Genomic DNA, 22,682 nt, shown 5'->3' with positions numbered 1-22,682 from the left:
AATTGCAACTATGATATAATATCATATGCTTCAGATAAGAATTTTTTACAGAAGAAAAAAAGGAAATTATTTGAATCTGAAAATTTGGAAAATATTTCTGTTGCTGATTTTGTTGTTTGGCATCCTTGAGGGGAAAGTTCACAGAATTCTAAATGAAAATGTGCCAGTTACAAAGATAAAGAAGGAAAATGTCTTTAAAAACATATCACATGGCACTGATAAAAGGAGCAATGTAAGAAAGAGCGAGCATGGCAGGTAGGAGGATGCTAGCATTAAAGGAGGACCAAGGAGTCTGAGGTGAAAATGAGAGGGATGCCACTGAGCATTTGGCTATTAATTAAGTTGCACCATTCAAGCTAATCTTCCACATCAAATGATGTTGAGGAGGAAATAGTCCCTTTATAAAACCTTTCCTTGTTAACACAAGTTTTCCCTATTGTAAGAGACGGTATGTGTAACTACATTTAGAGAGAACGATGGTAAAAGAGAGAAAACAAATTGATCATTCCTTTTCAATACTGAAATTCATTTCTAAAATTTTCATGGTCTGAAAAATGGAACAATGTTCAGTTTGGTTTCAATATCATTAGTCCTCTAAATATTTGTTATAATCATATGTATTGGTTAGAACTTTTTACAAACGAATTTTATGGAATCTGGGAGATATATATGTATATGTGTATATGTATTTATATAGTCATTCTCTTTATTTCATACATGGATATTTGAGACAACAGCCCTCTCTCTGTTGTTTACTCCCATCAAGTTCACAATCATCACATGAGTTTTAGTCACAGAGCAGCTGTCAAGACAAGAGGAAGGGAGCGAAGTAACACACGGCTGATGGGTTCTTTTTTCATTAAAAGGAGGAGTTGGAGGAGGAGGAGGGAAGGAGGGGGTATAATAGGAGAAGGAGGAGAAGACAAAGGAGGAAAAGGAGGAGGAAGAGGATGAGAAGAGAAGGAGGAGGAAGAGAAAAAGAAGAGACGGCTCATTCAGCTAGAGAGTAGGAAGAGCTGTTGTTGAGCCAACCCAGAGTTCCAGGTTTGGTTTTCAAGAACTGTAAAAATTTTAACATTCGATCTTTGTTACTAAACAAGTCAAGCTTGAGAGCTCCACAACACATAGTAAGGGGTTTATTTGTAAAGATTAACAATTTTATGAATTCAAGTAAACTTTAAGTTCTTATCATATAGGCTATCGAAATATGCCACTAATACCTGGGATTCCACTTTCTTAGATTGCCTTGCCCGTCTATTGTAAAATAACTAAGGCAAAGACCTCAATGACAGTATCACAACAAGGGCAAGAAGCAGAAAGGGAGATGGCCCTGTTCAGGAAGTATCTATTTACAAACAAGTAAACAAAACAAAACAAAAAAAATGGCAAACAACAACAAATTAACATGTGAACTAATAGTAGTTTGCCAGGCCTACCTATATATGCCTTGAGAGAAAAATAAAATTTTGGAGCTTGATCAGATGTCCTGTCTTGCTCTCCTTCTTTGTGTCTCTTGTCCTTCTCATTTGCCGGCAATTTAGGTCCTTGTTGAAGACCCCACTGGCCGGGGCAATTCAGACCTAGACAGTGACAATGTCTGTCTTAGTGACCTTCCCTATTGCTGTGATGAAAAGCCATGTTAAAAGGAATTTAAAGAAGAAAATGCTTAAGTTGGCTCACAGTAGAAGGGTATAGTGCATCAGGGTGGGGAAGTCAGAGTAGGAAGAACTTGAAACATCTGGGTCACTTAGAATTCACCTAGTCAGGAAGAAGAGAGAAATGAATATTCCTGCTTAGCTACCTGTTTTTGACTTATTGTGTTCAGGACCCAGGTCCAATAAATAGTGTCTACCAGTTTGGAGACAGGTCTTCCTTCCTCTGATAGTCAAATGCTAATAATCCCTCACATGTCTGGCCATGGCAAAACCCAAGATAATCCCTCACTTTTGTGCCTGGAGGCACAGAATTAACAAATTGATACTGCCAAATTGACAAGACTATTCATCATGCCCCTTTCCATACCACACCTCCCTATATAAACTTAGTCACTAACAAACAGACGTTTTAGAAAATCAGGCACAACGTTGGCATCTGCATCTTTAACCTAAATGTGTGTAAATGGTGTTGCTGCCAAGTATAAACCAACAACCAAGGGCCTCATATGAAGTGGCTGCCACCTGTAAGGGTCAATGAAGACTAAGGACACAGAATCCCAAAGAAGACAAAAGATCTCAGAAGTCAGGGGCAATCCATACAGGCACATATCCCATGTCTGGAGAGCAGAAGGCCACTGGTAAGGTGCTATCTCTGGAAGACAGATGTCATTCAACAGTAAAACTAGTTTTTCTTGTCTTCCCCTAAAAATAGGAGTACCTATTGGTTTTTCAGGTCAGCTACAATCTATTTTGTTTCTAATTTCCACTGAAATACTTCACCAAATGCTTCTTAACCTCTTGCACAGGGGGAGAAAATGTAAGTCTAAGGGGCTTGACTCAGTTGCCCAAATCCTAAGCATATACTCTTCATAGGTCAGTGTGGATGGGTTAAATTCTCCCACTTTCACAACTGGGTTTAGGTTCCAGTTCTCCTACAAGGACAAAGATTTTTTTTTCCAACAAAGGACCATTTATCTACAAGGCCCATACATTCAGGGTTGAGGGAGAGAACAAACACAGATGTCCTAAGTCAGTCTCACAGTATCTCAAGGACAAACCCAGCAGTCCCTCTTCTTAGTCATGTCCAAGAGTGTGCCAATGTGTCCAAAAACAATAAGACTAAACCTCAGCCAACTAGCAGTATACTAATGTAACCTCTACTTGCTTAATCAGTTATGTAGCTGACCCTGAAAACCCCCTCAGCTGTGCTTTAAAGAAGCTTCCACTTCCCTGTGGGGGTTGTTGCTATTTTGTACAGGTGAGTGACTCCACATAAATGATGGTATAATACACGCTCATTGTTCTTGCATACTATTTGAGTCTGAGGTCTTCCTTCAGCATTTCCTTAAACCTTATATATGGTGCAGTGTCTGGGGATGCTGAGGACCCCCAAACTCACTTAGTGGGGTGTTTGGAGAGCAAATTCTGTTCTCCTCTGACCGGTGAGTCCGAGTGTGTCTTTGTTTAGTCTTTGTTCTGTCTTTATCCTGGTTTGGTGACCAGACAAGAAAAACTGGTTTTGGTTTGATGACCAGATGCAAACTCAAGACCTGCTGAGGAAGGGAGGACACTCCAACACCTTCCTCCTGGTCAGGAGTCTGAGCACTCTTAGTGCTCCCTTCTGGTGGGACCCGGGAGTTTCAATCTGTTGGAGTTAGGAGACTCCAGTTTGAATTTGGTTCTGGTACCTAGTGACAGGTAGCACCCATCAGCTCATCAAGCAGAGCAAGGAAGAGACTGCCTTCTGCATCTTTACAGTTCTTTTTTTTGAACACCAATGGGTTTGCTTTTGTGTGTGTGATGTTTTGTTCATCCTCTTTTGTGTTCTTGAAAAATACTATGCGTCAGCAAGCTCCACCCCCATCCCCACCCCTGACCTAGTCCAGACCCATTTAAAGGACTTCAGGTGCCAAGAGGAGTGTCTGGGGCTAATTTCATGTCCAGAGAAGCTAACGATCTTTTGCAGGAATAAATGGTTGGCCCTTGGTGTAGGATGGCCAGAAAGTAATCTAACAGGTTAAAGATATTATATATTGGAACCCTGGACACCATGACCATGTCCATACATCATCTCATTTAGCAATACCTGGTGCAGAGCCTCCCACCTAGTTGAAACACTTCCAACCACCAGCCCCAATGATCCTGCAAGTGAAGGAGGCTCTGCCTCTCAGCAGAGGGATCATAAGCCAGAGGAGTTCTACCCACCTTCTTATGCTCCAGCCTCCATACCGGCACCTCCCCCGTCCACATACACACAAAGTAGCTATTGCTGAGCCCAGCGCTTGGGAAGGGAAGGGAAACATGGCAAGTCCTCCTCATATCAAAGTCTGGACAGCACTTCAAGTAGCACAGGCAGATTCCACTGTGGTGGCCCTGCCCCTGCAGACAATGGGGCCACCACATCAGGAAGGTCATCAATATTTGACCCACATACCCCTTTCTACTAGTGATTTGTACAATTGGAAAATGCAAAACCCCAAGTTTTCAGAAAAACTCTCTGCCCTGCTAGATTTGTTAGAATCTGTAATGATCAATCACCAGCCCACTTGGGACAATTGGAAGCAGCTTTTGCAGGTACTATTCACAACCAAGGAAGAGAGTGGGTCCTAGCAGCTGCCCAGAAGTTGGTTATGGGGGCAAATGGCCAGCCCAAGGCTATTCAGGCTGACATTGATGAAGCATTTCACTTAACCCATTTGGAATAGGATCCTAATGGCCCTGCAGGTAGGGAGAGGCTGAAAGTCTGTGGCCAGATTTTATTGGGAGGTCTCCAGGAAGCTGTGAGAAAGCCCATAAATTTATCCAAGGTAGATCAGGTAGTTCAAGATAAGGATATGACTCTGGGAGCTTTCCTGGAGTGGCTGATGGAGGCTTATAGAACCTTCACTCACTCCTTTTGACCCGGAAGCGAGAGAAAATCAGTCTGCTGCGAATATGACTTTTGTGAACCATGCAGCGCCAGACATCTGATGAAAGCTACAATGGCTGAATGGGTTTACAGATAAGAAACTGGCTGAGCTTGTCACAATAGAGGAGGAAGTTTACAACAATAGAGAAACTCTTCAAGAGAAGAAGACTAAGGGGCTTGCCAGAGAGTTGCTGGCAGCCACGGGGAAAGAAAGGCCAAATGTAGAAGAACTCAGAAACACAGTACATGTGAAGGGGAAGAGGAGACAACCCCCTTTCCAAAAGGAGCCATGGCCATGCCCCTGCCTTCAGAAAGGCCAGAAGTGCAAGAAGTGACATTGGAAAAATGAATGCCCACAAAGGCAAAGAGAATAGGGGACAAAGGTCTTAGAGATAGAGTGTAGTTAGAGTTTTCCTGCCTGGCCTAGTCAGGACAAATCTCTCTCACCCACCAGGCCCATAGATGCTCAGAACCAACCAAGTAAACACACAGAAACTTACATTGTTTAGAAACTGTATGGCCGTGGCAGGCTTCTTGTTATCTACTTCTTCTATCTTAAATTAACCCATTTCTATTAATCTATACTTTGCCACATGGCTCGTGGCTTACCAGTACCTTACATCTTGTCATGGCGGCAGCTGGCGGTGTCTTTCTCCACTCAGCCTTCCACCTCCCAGAATTCTCTTCTCTCTTGTCCCGCCTATACTTCCTGCCTGGCCACTGGCCAATCAGAACTTTATTTACACAGAGCGATATCCACAGCAATAGAGGAACTCCATGACTGAGGATGTTGGGGCTCATGTCCCCTCCATGAACCCTGGGTAACCTTGAAGGTGGAGGGGAAGCCTGTGGATTTTTTGGTGGACATAGGACACAGCATTCCATCTTAAAACAGCCCATGGGACCCTTGTCTAACAAAAGGACCTGGGTGCAAAGGGCCACTGAGACTGACTGATATTCATGGACTATCTGAAGGGAAATGGATTTAGGAGTGGGATTTAGGACCCACTCATTTATGGTCATCTCTCGATGCCCATACCCATGACCTCCTGACAAAAATGGGAGCACAGATCCACTAGCCCTGAGGGAGTGCAGGTCCTAAGTGAAGATGGCCCCATACATGTTTTAAACATGGCACTGAAGGAAGGATATAAGCTCTATGCCATGCCACCTCCAGACACTGACAACAATCTATTCCTGGAAAGACTATGGGAAGGGACTCCAGGATGTGGGCAGGAAAGATGGAACTGGCTAAGGACCAGGTCCCAATCATAGTGCAGCTGAAGGCCAATTCCAATTCAGCCAGGGTCCACCAATAACCCATGACCTGGCAAGCCAAGTTGGGAATAACATCACACATAAATTGATTCTAGGAATAAGGGATATTTGTCTCTTACCAATCGGCCTGGAAAACTCCCCTCCTTCAAATGAGAAAGCCCCATTCCAACCCCTGCTGACCTGTACTGACTTGTGAGAAGTTAACAAAAGGGTAGAAGATTTACACCATACAACCCCCAATCCATATACTTTATTAAGTAACCTGCCACCTGAGTGGGTCATTTATGCTGTGCTGGATCTCAAGGATGCCTTCTTCAGTCTGCCACTGGCCCCAGTCAGCCAGCCTCTGTTTGCTTTTGAATGGAATGACTCAGACCATGGATTTAAGGGACAATTGATCTGGACTAGGTTGCCACAAGGATTCAAGAACTCACCATTTTCTTTTTCTTTTCTTTTTTGTCTTTATTAAGAAATTTTTTATTCATTTAACATACCAACCACAAATGCTCCTCTCTTACCTCCTCCCACTCTCCCCTCAACCTTCTGCCAAACCCACCCCCCAATCCCTCTTTCAAAAAGGTAAGGTTTCCCATGGGGAGTCAGCAAAGCCTGGTACATTCAGGTGATGTAGGTCCAAGGCCCTCCCCCTGCATCAAGGCTGTGCAAGGTGTTCCACCATAGGTAATGGGCTCCAAAAAGCCAGCTTAGGCACCAGAGATAGATCACAGTCCTACTGCCAGGGGCCCCTTAAGCAGACCAAGCTACACAACTATCTCCTATATGCAGAGGGCATAGTCCAGTCCCATGCAGGTTCCACAGCTGTTGGTCTAAAGTTCATGAGTTCCTATGTTTCTCTGTGTTTCTCTATGTTCTCTGTGTTTCCCCATCATGATCTTGATGCCCCTTGCTCATAGAATCCCTCTTCTCTCTCCAATTGGACGTCTGGAGCTCAGCCTATTACTTAACTGTGGAACTCTGCATCTGCTTCCACCAATTACTGGATGAAGGCTCTATGATAAGAGTTAGGCTATTCATCAATCTGATTACTAGGGTAAGCCAGCTCAGACACCCACTCTGCTATTGCTAGTAGTCTAATCTGGGGTCATCCTTGTAGACTCCTGGAAACTTCCATAGCACTAGGTTTCTCCCTATCTCCATGATGTCTCCTTCGATTAAGGTATCTCTTTCATTGCTCTCCCACTCCATCCCTGTTCCAACTTGACCATACCATTCCCTTAGGTTCTCATCCCCCATCCCCTACCCTATATTGTCCCCCAATCCCCAGTTTACTCAGGAGATCTCATCTATTTCCCCTTCCCAGGGTGATCTATGTGTCCCTCTTAGGGTCCTCCTTGTGAGCTAGCTTCTCTGTAGTTGTGGTTGTTAGTCTGGCTATCTTTTGCTTTACATCTAGTATCCACTTATGAGTGAGTGCATACCATGTTTGTCCTTCTGAGTCTGGGTTACCTCACTTAGGATGATATTTTCTGGTTTGATACATTTGTATGCTAATTCCATTTATTTTTACTGCTGAGTAGCACTCCTTATTGTATATGTACAAATTTTTCTTTATCCATTCTTTGGCTGTCCATGTAAATGTTGACAATTATGCCTCTGGCCATCTGAAGGGCCTGGATCACAGCAATCAGTTCAGCCCATTGGGCAGAGGTCCCTGTTGGCAGAGCAGAGGCCCATTCTATGGAGTCCAATGCTACCACTTCAGCACCTGCATACCTGATTCCATTCTGGACAAAGTTGCTCCCATCTGCAAAGTATATTGCCTCAGTGTTTGGCCATGGGATGTCTGTCAAATCTGGCCTCCAGCTTTGAACTTGACTCAGCACCACCAAGCAGTCATGATTTCCATCCAAGTCAGGGTCAAGCAACAGGGTGACTAGGTTAAGGGCAGAAGAGCTGTGTCAGATCCTGGGTGGATTCAGGAGCTGTGCCTTGTGATGGGCTGAGCATTGGATATCCACTGATATGGGGAGCTTTTAAGAGTCCTCTCAATGGCATGTGGGCTGGCAATGATAAATTTTTGTCCTGTGATGATTTTGTCTGCATCCTTAACTAATAATGCAGTGGCTGCCATGATGCAAAGGCAGGCTGGCCATCCTTGGGCTACTGGGTTCAGTTTCTTAGACAAATAGGCCATTGGTCTCTTCCAGGGGCCCAGAGTTTGTGTTAATACCCCTTTAGCTATGTCCTTGTTCTCATCCACATGTAAGTGAGAAGGTTTGCAGATATCTGGTAGGGCCAAGGCTAGGGCCTTTAAGAGGACCTCCTGTATCTTATGGAAAGCCTCATCCATTTTAGGAGTCCAATTCAAAGAGTGTCCCTGCCCTCTAGTGGTCTCATAGAGGAGTGCTTAGCAATTTCTGTAAATCCTAGTACCCAGAGCCTACAAAATCCCTCTGACCCAAAGAACTCCCAAATTTGCCTCCTTGTCTTAGGGGTTAGGATATTAAGAATTGCATCTTTCTGGTCCTGGGATAACAGATATTAGCTCTTGAATATGAATCCAAGATACATCACCTCTCTCAGGTATTACATTATTGGGATCCAACAATGGACCTGACTTCATCTCTGAGGTGATACAGTCACATGTTAAGGTTATGGCGACAGATTGGAAACTCCATTGTACATATAGTCCCCAAGGTTCTGCACAAGTAGAACATATGAATTGGACCTTAAAGGAGACCTTAACTAAATTAACCCTAGAAAGTGGAGGTGACTGGATAGCCCTCCTTCCCTATGCCCTATATAAGGCAAGAAACAACCCCTATAACACTCCTCCATTTTTGGTGGGAGTGAAAACTTGTACAGCCACTTTGGAAATTAATATGGCAGTTTCTCATAATACTGGGAATCAATCTACCTCAAGAATTAACGATACCACTCTTGGGCATATACCCAAGGAATGTTCAATCATACAAGGACACTTACTCAACTATGTTTATAGCAGCATTATTTGTAACAGCCAGAAACTGGAAGCAACCTAGATGGCCCTCAATCAAAGACTGGATAAAGAAAATGTGATATATATACACAATGGATTATTACTCATCTGTTAAAAAACAATGGCATCAATAAATTTGCAGGCAAATTGATGGAACTAGAAAATATCATCCTGAGTGAGGTTACCCAGACTCAGAAAGACAAACATGATATATATTCACTCCTAAGTGGATACTAAATGTAAAGCAAAGGATAACCAGACTACAACCCACAGCTCCAGAGAAGCTAGGAAACAAGGAGGACTGTAAGAGGGATGTATGGATCACCTTGGGAAGGGGAAACAGAGGAGATCCCGATGAGTAAACTGGGGATGAGGAGGGGTACAATAGTGGGTAGGGGGTGGGGATTAGAACATGAGGGAATGGGATGGTCAAGCTGGGGAGGGATGGAGTGGGAGGGCAATGGAAGAGATATCTTGATAAAGGGAAATATTATAGTCTTAGGGAGAAACCGGGTGCTAGCAAAATTCCCAGGAATCTACAAGGATGACCCCAGATTAGACTACTAGCAATAGTGGTGAGGGTGTTTGAACTGACCTGGTAATAAGATTGGTGAATACCCTAACTGTCATCATAGAGCCTTTATCCAGTAACTGATGGAAGCAAATGCAGAGATCCACAAGCAAGCACCAGGCCAAGCTCTGGGAGTCTGGTCAAAGAGAGGGAAAAGGGATTACATAAGCAAGAGGGGTCAAGATCATGATGGGGAAATCTACAGAGACAACTGAAGTAAGCTCAAAGGAACTCACAAACTTTAGACCAACAGTTGTGGAACATGCGTGGGACCAGACTAGACCCTCTATGTATAGGAGACAGTTGTGTAGCTGGGTCTGTTTGAGGGGACCCTGGCAGTGTGATCATGATCTATCCCCTAGTACGTGAGCCAGCTTTTGGGATCCCAGTACCTATGACTGGACACCTTGCTCACTTCTGATAAAGAGGGAAGGATCTTAGCCCTGCCTCAACTGAATGTACCAGGCTTATCTGTCCCCACACAGAGGAACTTATGCTGATGGAGTTAATTTCAGAAAAAAAAAATTAAAAATGCACAGAAGCACCTATGGTGAAGGTGGCTGACTTGGTTTGTTGAGATTGTAGTAAACCAAAGGCTGAGGGCTTGGCTTTCCTTTGGTTGCAACATGCCATGAGCTGACCGGCAGGATTCTGCTGTTATGATTGCCAGCAAGCTATAGGGTTGGGGGTGAGACAGAGCACAGGGCAGTTTATTAGTCACAGTGTTCCTGCAGAGTTGCTGCAGATGTTTGGATGACCAGAAAGTGGAAGGGAAAAGTCTAGAACTGTAATTAGAAGTAGACAGAGACAGTCAGGGCTGAGTAGTAGGCAGGAACAGGAGGAGGCATAGGAGTTCTCAGAGAGAGGAGGCAGAAGACAGAGACAGATAGAGATCTGAGAAGTCTCCAAGAGGGGAAGGGGGCTATATCTCCTTGTTTCAGTCCTTGTGCCCATAGAATTGTAGATGTTTCTATGTGTTTGGGAGCACGATGATCATTTTTAAGTGTTAGGATATACCAGTAATTTTGAGTTCATATTGGAATTTTCAGTTGGAATTGAGAGGATGAATTCCCTGTGCTGATGGTGTCCTTGGGCAAGGGTTGAGAGCCTAGGGCTTCCTCTGGTCTGGAAAAGCCCTACAGAGACCTCTGGGAGGGAGACCTGTCACAAAGAGGAAGACAGTTCAGGAACTGTCAGACAGAACTTCCAGAGGGTTAGGAAAAGACTGGATTCTGGCAGTGTGGCCCTCAAAATAAAAAGGACAACTTTCAACCAAGGCAAACTGAACAGAATGTGCCTATTGGCTGTCCAAGAGAGTCCACCATAACCAAGGAAGTCTCCTGAATCCCACAGGAAAGAGCAGGGACACTGGATACTCCATGGTTGTCACTTGATAACCTGGAAATTATTTACCACAGCAAGAGAGGGGGAATTTACAAATCTACTGCTATTAGATGAGATTGGGCATCAGGAGGTCAAAATGTGCTAAAACTATGTTGGGGGAGCTATGGGAGTCCTGTAGACAAAATCCTGTGTTTCAGCACCAACAAAAGGAAAAGTATTGGCTCAGGACCTTCATGACTAAGTTCTCAGCACTTTATTTGCCAAGATGGCATAGGAGATTTATTTGTCCCAGAGGGTCAGATGGTAGGAATAAGGGAAAAGGGACAGGAGACAGAGTAAGGGGGAGAAGGGGAAGGGAACCAGGGAAAGGAGGCAGGGATATTTGTCCCAGAGAGATAAACAGAAGGGAGACAGATGTGGGACATAGAAAAATGGCAATTTATAAAGGTATAATGGGAAAGCCCATGTTAGGATGAGGTGCTTAATTTTCATTGGGCATGTTAGTTAGGTGAGTCAAAGAGGAATTTGGTTGCTGGATTTCAATATTTTGATAGCTAGGCCTTGGAAGTTATCCTCAGGAGGAAGGATTGTCCAAACAAGTGAATAGGTATTAAGAGGTAACTTCAGAAATGTAATCTGGTGGGTTTTTTTTTTATTTTTGTTTTTGTTTTTTGTTTTTGTTTTTATCAAGGCAGAGGGAATTTGGGAGAAGGTCAAGGTCCACCAAGGCCACATGCTCCAGTGGGCTAGTGCCCCTTCACTATGAATAGAACTAAAGGACTCCAGGCAAACACCAGGACTGACAAGGGAGAGAAGCTCAGAAAATTGTTCATTTTTTTAATTAAGAAATTTTTTATTCATTTTACATATCAATCACCAATCTCCCTCTTCTCTCCTTACACCCCTCCAGCCTTTCTCCCTAACATACCCTCCATTCTCTCTTACAAGAAGATAAGGTTTTCCATGGGTGGTCAGCAGAGAGTGGTATATTCAGTAAAGGCAGGACCAAGCCCCTCCACCTGCCTCAGGGCTGTACAAGTTGTCCCCCAAAGGTAGTGGGCTCCAAAACGCTAGCTTATGCACCAGGAATGAATGCTGATTCTACTGCCAGGAAGCCTCATAAGCAGATCAAGCCACACAAATGTCTCACTTATGCAGAGGGCCTAGTCCAGTCCCATGGTGGCTCCACAGCTGTTGGTATAAACGTCATGAGTTCCCACTACTTTGGTTTGGTTGTCTCCATAAGTTTCCCCATGATGATCTTAGTGCTCCTTGCTCACTGAATCCCTCTTCTCTCTCTGGACTCCTGGTGCTTAGCCTGGAGTTTGGCTGTGGCTCTTTGCATCTGCTTCCATCAGTTACTGGAGAAAGGCTCTATGATGACAGTTAGGTTATTCACAGATCTGATTACTGGGGTAAGCCAGTTCAGGCACCTTCTCAACTATTGCTAGTAGTCTAAGCTGGGGTCATGATTGTGGATTCCTGGGAACTTTCCTAACACTCAGTTTCTCCCTATCCCCATGATGTCTCCTTCTATCATGGTATCTCTTTCATTGTTCTCCCATTCTATCCATGTTCCAACTCGACCATCTTATTCCCTTATGATCTCATCCCCCATCCTCTACCCTCCATTACCCACCTCATGCCCAGTTTGCACATTGAGATTTCATCTATTTTCTCTTCTCAAGGAGATCCATACATTCTTCTTTGTGTTCCCCTTGTTAGCTAGCTTCTCTGGAGCTATGGGTTTTAGTCTGGTTATCCTTTGCTTTACATCTAGTATCCACTTATGAGTGGGTACATACCATGTTTATCCTTCTGAGTCTAGGTTACTTCACTCAGGATGATATTTTCTAGTTCCATCCATTTGCCTGCAAATTTTATGATGCCATTGTTTTTTTACTACTGAGTAGCACTCCATTGTATATATGTACCACATTTTCTTTGTCCATTCTTTGGTTGAGGGGCATCGAGGTTGTTTCCAGGTTTTGTCCATTATGAATAATGCTGTTATGAACATAATTGAGCAAGTATCCCTGTTGTATGATTGAGCATCCCTTGGGTATATAATCAAGACTGGTATAGCTGGGTCTTGAGGAAGACTGATTCCCAATTTTCTAAGAAATCACCCTACTTGTTTCTAAAGTGGCTGTACAAGTTTGCACTGCCACCAACAGTCGAGGAATGTTTCCCATCCTCTTCAACATAAGCTGTTATCAGTGTTTTTGATCTTAGCCATTTTGACAGGTGTAAGATGTTTTCTCAGTTATTTTGATTTGCATTTCTCTGATGACTAAGGAGGTTGAGCAATTCCTTAACTGTGTTTCAGCCATTTGAGTTTCTTCTGTTGAGAATTCTTTGTTTAGGTCTGTAGACCATGTTTTAATTGGATTGTTTGGTATATTGATTTCTAGTTTCTTGAATTCTTTATATATTTTGGAAATCAGCTCTTTGTCAGATGTGGGATTGGTGAACATCTTTTCCCATTCTGTAGGCTGTTGTTTTTTTCTTATTGACTGTGTCCTTTGCTCTACAGAAGCTTCTCAGTTTCAGGAGGTCCCATTGATTGATTGTTTCACTCAGTGTCTGTGCTACTGGTGTTATATTTTAGGAAGTGATCTCCTGTGCCAATGCATTCAAGACTACTTCCTACTTTCTCTTCTATCAGGTTCAGAGTAACTGGATTTATGTTGAGGTCTTGAATCCACTTGGACTTGAATTTCATGCATGGTAATAGATATGGATCTATTTGCAGTCTTCTACATATTGACATCCAGTTATGCCAACACCATTTGTTGAAGATGCTTTCTTTTTTCTACTGTACAGTTTTGGCTTCTTTGTCAAAAATCAGTTGTTCATAGGTGTGTAGGTTAATGTCAGGGTCTTCAGTTCAATTCCATTGGTCCAAATGTTGGTTTTTATGTTAATAACAAGCTGTTTTTATTACATAGCTCTATAGTAGAGCTTGAGGTCAGGGATGGTGATGGCTCCAGAGGTGGCTTTATTATATGGGGTTGTTTTAGCTATCCTGGGTTTTTTGTTTTTCCATATGTTCTTTCCAGGTTTATGAAGAATTTTGTTGAGATTTTGATGGAGATTGAATTGAATCTGTAGATTGCTTTTGGTAAGATTGCTATTTTAACTATGTTAATCCTACCTATCTATGAGCATGGAAAATCTTTCCATTTTTTGATATCTTTTGATTTCTTTCTTCAGAGACTTAAAATTCTTGTCATACAGGTCTTTCACTTGCTTAGTTAGAGTTACTCCAAGGTATTTTATATTATTTGTGGCTACTGTAAAGGGTGATGTTTCTCTGATTTCTTTCTCAGCCCATTTATCATTTGTATATAGTAGAGCTACTGGGTTTTTTTTTTTTTAAGTTAATATTGTATTCTGCCACATTACTGAATTATCAGCTGAAGGATTTTTCTGGTGAACTTTTTGGGTTCACCAGCCATGACAGTGCACTATCATATCACCAGCAAATAGTAAAAGTTTGACTTCTTCCTTTCCAATTTGTATCCCCTTGATTTCCTTTTGTTGTCTTATTGCTCTAGCTAGGACTTTGAGTATTATATTGACTAGATATGGAGAGAGTGGACATCCTTGTCTTGTTCCTGATTTTAATAGAATTTGAGTTTCCCTCCATTTCGTTTGATGTTGTCTGTTGGCTTGCTGTAGTTTGCCTTTATTATGTTTAAGTATGTTACTTGTATTCCTGATCTCTCCAAGACCTTTATCATGAAAGGGATTTGGATTTTGTCAAAGGCTTTTTCAGCATCTAATAAGATGATCATCTGGTTTTTCCTTTCAGTTTGTCTATATACTATATTACATTGACAGATTTTTGTATGTTGAACAATTCTTACATCTCTGGGATGATGCCTACTTGATCATGGTGAATAATTTCTTTGATGTGTTCTTAGATTTGATTTGCCAGTATTTTATTGAGTACTTTTGCATCAATGTTCATGAGGGAGATTAGTCTGTAACTCTGTTTCTTTAATGTATCTTTGTGTGGTTTGAGTATCAGGGTAACTGAGGCCTCATAAAAAGAGTTTGACAATGTTTCTTCTGTTTCTATTATGTGGAACAACTTGAAAGTATTGGTATTAGCTCTTCTGTAAAATTCTGGTAGAATTATATACTGAAACATTCTGGTCCTGAACTGTTCTTGGTTGGGAAACAATATTTTTTTCTCATTTCTTAGGGATTATGGGTCTATACTTGTCCAAAACATTTTCCATTTCTTTTATGTTTTTCAATTTTATGGAGTATAGATTTTTGTAGTATGACCTGATGATTCTCTGGATTTCCTTGTTATCTGTTGTTATATATCTCTTTTCAGTTTTGATTTTCTTAATTTGGATGTTCTCTCTATGCCTTTTGGTTAGTTTGGATAATAAGGGCTTGTCAGTCTTGTTGATTTTCTTAAAAAACCAACGCTGTTTCATTGATTCTTTGTATTGTTCCTTTTGTTTCTATTTTATTGATTTAAGTTCTCAATTTCATTACTTCCCAGATGCTATTCCTCCTGGGTGAGTTTACTTCTTTTGTTCTAGAGATTTCAGGTGTGCTGTTAAGTCACTAGTATGAGATTTCTTCATCTTCTTTAGGTGGGCATTTAGTTTATGAATTTTTCTCTTAGCACTGCTTTCATTGTCTCCTATAAGTTTGGGTATGTAGTACATTCATTTTTATTGAATTCTAGGAAGACTTTAATTCTTTCTTTATTTCTCCTTGACCCATTGGTGATTCAGTTGAGCATTATTCAGTTTCTGTGAGATTGTAAGCTTTCTATAAATTTTGTTGTTGTTGAAATCTAACGTTAAGCCATGGGTGTCTTACAAAATACAGGAGGTTAGTCCAATTTTTTGCATCCGTTGAGATTTGCTTTGTGACCAAGTATGTGGTTGATTTTAGAGAAGGTTCCATGGGGTGCTGAGAAGAAGGTATGTTCTTTTTTGTTAGTGTGGAATATCCTATAGATATTTCTTAAGTCCATTTGAGTCATAACTCTCAAATATTATTATGGATCAGCCTTAATAATATTCTTCCAAGGGGCTCAGAAGAGAGGCTAAGATTGGTGAGAATTATTTTTGGGAAATGAATCCAAGTACACTGAGCTTTTAGTCTGTCTAATTTATTCCTCTGGGATAAGATCCTATCTACAAAGCTTGAGTTCTGTTCTCATGTCTAGGTCCATTCCTGCCTGATTTCTGTCTACATTTATCTGCTGTTCCCTCTATGTTCTATCTTAGTTCTCTCATCTTAGTTCTCCCCTTTCTTGTTCTTTCTCATCTCATTCTTACCTATCTTGTTCTTACCCATCTGGCTCTTCCTCATCTTCCATTTCATTTTTCTAGTTCTCCATATAGTTCCCCAGTCAAAATCTTCTCCAGTACAAATCCTCAAAAATCCTAAGTCTCTGAGGTTTACAATTATATACCCATGCAATAGCAGTGCTCTAGCTAAAGCAAGTTCACCAGGCTTGAATTCTTACAGGGTCATAAAGACAGACAAGAGTTTTTCTCAGACAGTGACTGTCAGACTTTCTTTTGCAACATAAAAAGGGAGTGGTAAAGGAGGAGGTCAGCTGAGAGCTAAAATCAGTTAATATATAAGAAAAAGAAAATTTATGTGCTCAAAGTACATTCCTAGAAGTGGTTAAGTAAATGTTAGGAATCTATAATGTTAGTATAAATATCACTAAGGCTATAAAGAAAAGAGGGTCTGAGCTTAATTTACCTTAATTCAGGGGATCATTTGACCTTGGATGCTTGACAGGTATTTCAGAAAACATACACTGTTAGAAGTTCTTAGAAGCATACATAGAATACCAGAAAATCATTGTAGAAACCTATATATATATATATATTTATATACATATAAAAGCTAAAATATCATCAAAACTTCTTCAGCCATGGCTTGTCCATCAGAAATGTCCTTGATCTTTCCAAGTAGTAGCTTTTGTGATAGCAGTTGGATTCCAATACATTTTCCTGCAGCTTGCAGTACATAACATCTGTTAGCCCCCTTATTTCTATTTTAAGTTGCTGTTTGGCAGACCTGTCCAGTGATGAGAGTGGGGTGTTGAAATCTCCCACTATTAATGTCTGGGGTTTGATGTGTGATTTAAGCTTTAATAATGTTTCCTTTACATGTGTGGGTTGTATTTGAGGAATAAATGTTCAGAACTGAGACTTCATCTTGGTGGATCTTTCCTGTGACAGTATGTAATGTCCTTCCCAGTCTCTTTTGATTGATTTTAGTTTGAAATCTATTTTGTTAGATTATTACAATAGCTATACCAGCTTGTTGCTTAAGTCCATTTGATTGGAAAGTCTTTTCCTAGCCTTTTGCTCTGAGGTAGTAGTGTCTATCTTTAAAGTTGAGGTATATTTCTTGTATGCAGCAGGATGGAACCTGTTTTTGTATTCATTCTGTTGGCCTGTATCTTTTTATAGGTATATTGAGTCCATTGATATAATGGGCTATTAGTGACCAGTGTTTGTTAATTCCTGTTATCTTTTGGTGATAGTGTGCATGTATTTCCCTTCTTTGGGATTTGCTGCTGTGAGGTTATCTATGCCTGTGTTTTCATTGTTGCATTTGTCTTTTCCTTATGTTGGAGTTTTCCTTCTAGTACCTTCCCTAGGGCTTTATTTGTGGATAGCTATTGTTTCAATCTGGTTTTGTCTTGGAATGTCATGTTTACTCTGTCTATGGTGATTGAAAGTTTTGCTGGGTATAGTAGTCTGGACTGGCATCTGTGGTTTCTTAGTGTCTGCATTACATCTGTCCAGGACCTTCTGGCTTTCAAAGTCCTCATTGAGAAGTTGAGTGTAATTCTGATAGGCCTGCCTTTATAAGTCACTTGGCCTGTTCCTTTGCTGCTCTTAATATTCTTTCTTTATTCTGTATGTTTAGTGGTTTAATCATTATGTGGTGAGGGGACTTTTTTGGGGGGTCTAGTCTGTTTGGTGTTCTACAAACTTCTTGTATCTTCATAGGTATTTCCTTCTTTAAGTTGGGAAAGTTTTCTTCCATGATTTTGTTGAATATATTTTCTGTGTCCTTGAATTGGTATTCTTCTCCTTCTTCTATCCCTATTATTCTTAGGTTTGGCCTTTTCATGGATTTTCTGGATGTTTTTTGTTATGACTTTTTGGCTTTGGTGTTTTCTTTGACTGACAAATCTATTTCCTCTATTATATCCTCTAAGCCAGAGATCCTTTCTTCCATCTCTTTTATTCCTTTGGTTATGCTTGCATCTATAGTTCCTGTTCTGTAAGACAAATTGCTAAACAGTTTTATTAATAAAAAATCTGGAGACAGCTATTGTGGTGAAAACTGAAGGATCAGAGGAATAGAACAAACCACAGCCAACCTCACCATACCAACTCCTCAGCCTCCAGAGAGAGCCACTTCCTGTATATCCATGCCTGTAAACCTTTCTGTGCCCTGCCATCTTACTTCCTCTCTCTGTCCAGCTTCATCAGTTCATATTTCCATACAGCTCTATCACTTCCTGTCTGTCTGTCTAGACCTCCAGACCTCTATGGTTAACTAGCACTTGCTCTGTTCCCAGTATGGCCTTGAACTCTCAGAGATCTGGATGAATCTCTGCCTCCTGAATGCTAGGAATAAAGGCCTGTACTACCACTGCCTGGCTTCTATGTTTAATATGGTGGCTGGCTTATTCCTCCAATCCCCAGATAAACTTTATTGCACAAATAAAATATCATCATATTTCCCCTTTTTTGTCTAAAATAAAAAGTCATAACTAACATAAGAAAAACTATATACAATAAGTACAATAACTATATATAATATATACAGGCAATAAATACATCAACAATGTCTAACGCATTTGCATTTGACAAATAAAGCAGAATTATTTCATTATCTATCCTATCTTTCTTTCTTTCTATCTTTTGTTTTGTTTTTTGAGATAGGGTTTCTCTGTGTGACTTTGGAGCCTGTCCTGGAACTCACTCTGCAGCTCAGGCTGGCCTCAAACTCAACAGAGATCTGCCTGCCTCTGCCTCCTGAGTGCTGGGATTAAAGATGTGAGCCACCACCACCCAGCTATCTATCCTATCTTGGTGAGTCCAAAATGTACCTAATTCATTTTTTATCCTAACTTGTATTACCAACCAAAAACTATCTTTTGATGTCTTTCCAACTTATATACTTTATACCTCTTTAGTGACTTTCTTTACTGAATTTCTTAACAAGGAAAACTATAACTGTAACTATCTAATCTTCAACTCCCTCAGAGACCTGAGAAGAAAATAATATTACCTAGTTAAACAGGAAGTGCAAATAAGTGTCTTCCCCAAAATGTCAGTTTTGATAGAAACAGCTGGCTGCATGGACAGTTACTGAGGTTTCTCTGAAACATTGGGGCACCCATCTTTGGCCTACAGGCCTAGTATATCTGACAGACTCATCTTGAAGCTGGATTTTCTAAAGAGCCTTCCTATCTTGTCTTGGCAAAGGTCAGAAGTCCTTTCTTTTGGTTCTGCTTGCCCATTTTGGACAGCATACTGTCAGCAGTCAATGCAAGGGCACTTTCTTGCCCAGTGGCTAACTTTTGCCACCATGAAAGTAAGCTTTATATGGAGTTTCTTCAACACCTATCATCTTGTCTGATTTAGATTGGTGCTGCCAGGAGCAGACATGTCTCATTGTCATTTAAAAAAAAAAAGAAAAAAATCTATATTATTAAAACATCTAAAATGCCATATTCTGTAGATCTCTGAAGTGTTTGAAGATGACCTATCTAAAATATATTTCTGTTTGATAGTAAAAACATATCTAATATGACTACAAGTTTGATTGGAATGAGTAACTACTAACCTGTATTTCTTTATGTCCTAAATAGTTGGTAATAACTTTTAAGGACTAGAAATTTTCATTAAATTGTTAATTAAACTGTATAGATACAATACCTTGAACAAGATTAGAAATATATGTACAGTATTTTCTAACAAAATCAATCTCAAATTTATATCATTATACATAATCCAATCCAATGTAAAATATTTAAAACTTGCAGTTGCCTTCTAAAAGTAGATTCAACAATCTACCTTTTTATCTTGTAAATCAATCTCAAATGTACAGCAATATAAGTAATTTGTGTATAATATACAAAAATCCCATCTAATGTAATTTAAAGTTAGTAGATGCTTTTAAAAGCAGATTCAAAAATCTACCTATTGATCATATCCATATTCTCTCTTTTTTCTTTTCAGAATAGATTCAGTAATCTACCTTTTATTCTATTATTTATATATCTTTTTTAGAGTAGATTCAATAATCTACCTCTTTTCTAATCCTCTTTTTTTAAAAAACAAGAACCAGGAATCTAATTTGTTTTGTTTAACTTTTTCCTGACCATTAACAATAACAACTTGTAACTAACAATTCTAAATAATGACAATTATTCATAACCCATTGAATAACCAAAAAACCACCCTCCCCACATCTTGAGAATGTGGGTGTCAGGTTCTTAAAATTACTTCCTGATGTCTGAGGGCAAAAGCATCTGAAGGGGTTCTTGAAAAGAAAATTTTTGAGTGAATTGTCAAGTCTTTGGAGAGGTAGCTGTATCATTTGTTGTCTAGTCTCTGTATAATGTGAAATTGCAGGGCTTGTCTCAAGTCCTTGCTCAAGTATTCTATGAGGCTGGATAATCCCAGCTAGCCATCTCAAAATTGTCCTGAGCAGTTTGCTGTCTAAAGCTGATCTTTGGGTGATATTTGTCAGTTTAGAGGTATTATCATTGTCCTAATGGAATCATCTTTGTGGAGCCCCATCATCTTTTTGGAGACTTCAAATTTGCTGTTAGGCATGGTCATGATTCCCTGCAAAAACTGATAGAGACTCAAACACAAAAACATATACAGGCAGCTTGATGAAGCCTTTTCAAGAATTAGTTAGTACTCTATGTGACCATTAATAGCATGACAAAAGTTTTAAATATATATATTACAAATTTTAATATAATATTCATACCTTAAGAAAAGTTTTACAGAGTCAAAATACCACCAAAGAATTATGAATTAGTGGCAGTAGAATAGTACATTAATTTTGGTTTTTGTTCTGTCCCATATCAGGTGGCTTTTCTGACATGATACAGAGATTTTGCATTTTCTTTTGACAAGCATGCTTGGGTTTAGAGAAGGAGAGATCCATGCTCCAACTCCAAAGCCAGCTTTAATTTTTAATTGAACTGGGACTACATAAAGACAATTTGTGTTATGTGTCTGTAGAGAACAGCAGAAACAAACATTTAGGAAGATTTATGAAATTTTATCCTGCTAAATATGTGATATACCAATTGGCCAATTTATTCTTTCTCTTGGGATATTTTTTTTTCTGGATTATTTGTCCTTTTCCTTCAGATGTCTCATTTGTCTACTGTCTTTTAGATTCCTTATCATTAATTCTCCTGAAAAAAAAAAGCAAAAACCCTTCACCAACCCTAACTTTGGGGAAGTTTCCTTTTGGTAAGTTATGTCTGATTAAATGAAAATCATTAGTTAGTGGTATAAGTTAGCTTAAATTGAACGGTCATGCTGGTTTATAAACCATCACCTCTTTTAATGAAGAAGTCTCTCTTGTTCAAATAGAACCTTTATCAATTTTGATGGTATCCATAGCTTTTCTTCTCCTGTAGAAACAAAAGCAAAACCTTGTTCCCAATGTAGTACATATCCTGTTTTCCATTATGAGGTCAGCACATCCTTACAGTATATAGGCTGATTTAATTCTGTAGTTTTTTCTATTATCCAATATCTCTCGGCAGCTGTTGTTCCTGTCTCATTAGCACTGAGAAAATTCAAAGTTAAAAGAGAATTATGTAATCCATTTCTGGGGGTTTTGTTACACCTTTCTGTTTATTTAGCATATCCTTTATAGACTTGATCTTTCTATGACTGCTTGGCCTGTAGGATTATGTGGTATACCTGTAATATGCTTTATGTTGTAATAAGCAAAAAAATTGTTTCATTTTACCAGAGACATATGCCGGAGCATTGTCAGTTTTAATTTGTACAGATATACCCATGATGGCCATAACTTATAGCAAATGCATGATTATAGAATCAGCCTTTTCAGAACTCAGAGCAGGTGCTCATTGAAATCTTGAATAGGTATCAATGGTATAGAGTACATATTTCAAATTTCCAAATTCTACAAAGTGAAGCACATCCATCTGCTAAATTTCATTTTTCTGAGTACTCTTTGGGTTACATCCTGCTTGTAGTGTAGTTTGATTTTAAATGAACAAGTAGGACATGTCCTTATAATTTCCTTGGCTTGTTACCAGGTTATCAAAAAATCATTTTTTAAACCCTTACTATTGACATGATTTTTTTAATGAAATTCTGAGGCCTCCAGCACATTTTCTATCAACAGTTTATTGATCTTATCAACTTATCATAAGCTTTAAAAAGACTTACTACTGATAAGATAAAAGCCTTATAAAGACTAACTAATAAAAATAAAAATATGACTTATAAGATATATGCCTTAGAAAAGCTTTCTAATGAAAATAAGAAAAAATATTCAGACACAAAGGAATTTAGAGCAGAACCTACTGTACCACCAAAGAGGAGCAGCCCAAGGTTATTATAAAATCAGCTTTAATTTACCCAGGTACCATACAAGAATATCACCAGATAATAGACACCCCCAAGGCAATGCAGAAGTTGATTGGAATCCTCTAGAAGTTTTAGATTTGAAGAGATTTAAAGAAGCATCATTTCATATAGTGTGCATTCACCCTATGTGAAAATGATTTAAATTCATGGTCAGCTCAGAACAGAATTATTCCATAAGACTAGAAAGATGTAGCTATAGCAATATATGAACCTAGCCCTCAGTTACAATGGAAAACATGGTGGAAAGAGAAAGATAGGGTCATAGAACAAGGAGGTAGAGCTAGAGGTATGA

The 22,682-nt window shown here is 39.8% G+C and overlaps 1 protein-coding gene across 1 annotated transcript in view; it reads right to left on the bottom strand.

Moving 5' to 3' along the window:
* The window catches only part of LOC118578102 (solute carrier family 7 member 13-like), a 30,348-nt gene extending 22,589 nt beyond the window's left edge, over positions 1-7,759 (bottom strand). The window contains exon 1 of the transcript XR_004944226.1: positions 7,576-7,759. The gene's annotated coding sequence lies outside the window, so the exon portion shown is untranslated. The remainder of the gene's footprint in view (positions 1-7,575) is intronic.
* Positions 7,760-22,682: the final 14,923 nt, after the last annotated feature.

The sequence above is a fragment of the Onychomys torridus genome, chromosome 2, assembly GCF_903995425.1.
Source record: "Onychomys torridus chromosome 2, mOncTor1.1, whole genome shotgun sequence".
NCBI classification, from domain to species: Eukaryota; Metazoa; Chordata; class Mammalia; order Rodentia; family Cricetidae; genus Onychomys; species Onychomys torridus.
This window is presented reverse-complemented; position numbering and strand designations above follow the sequence as displayed.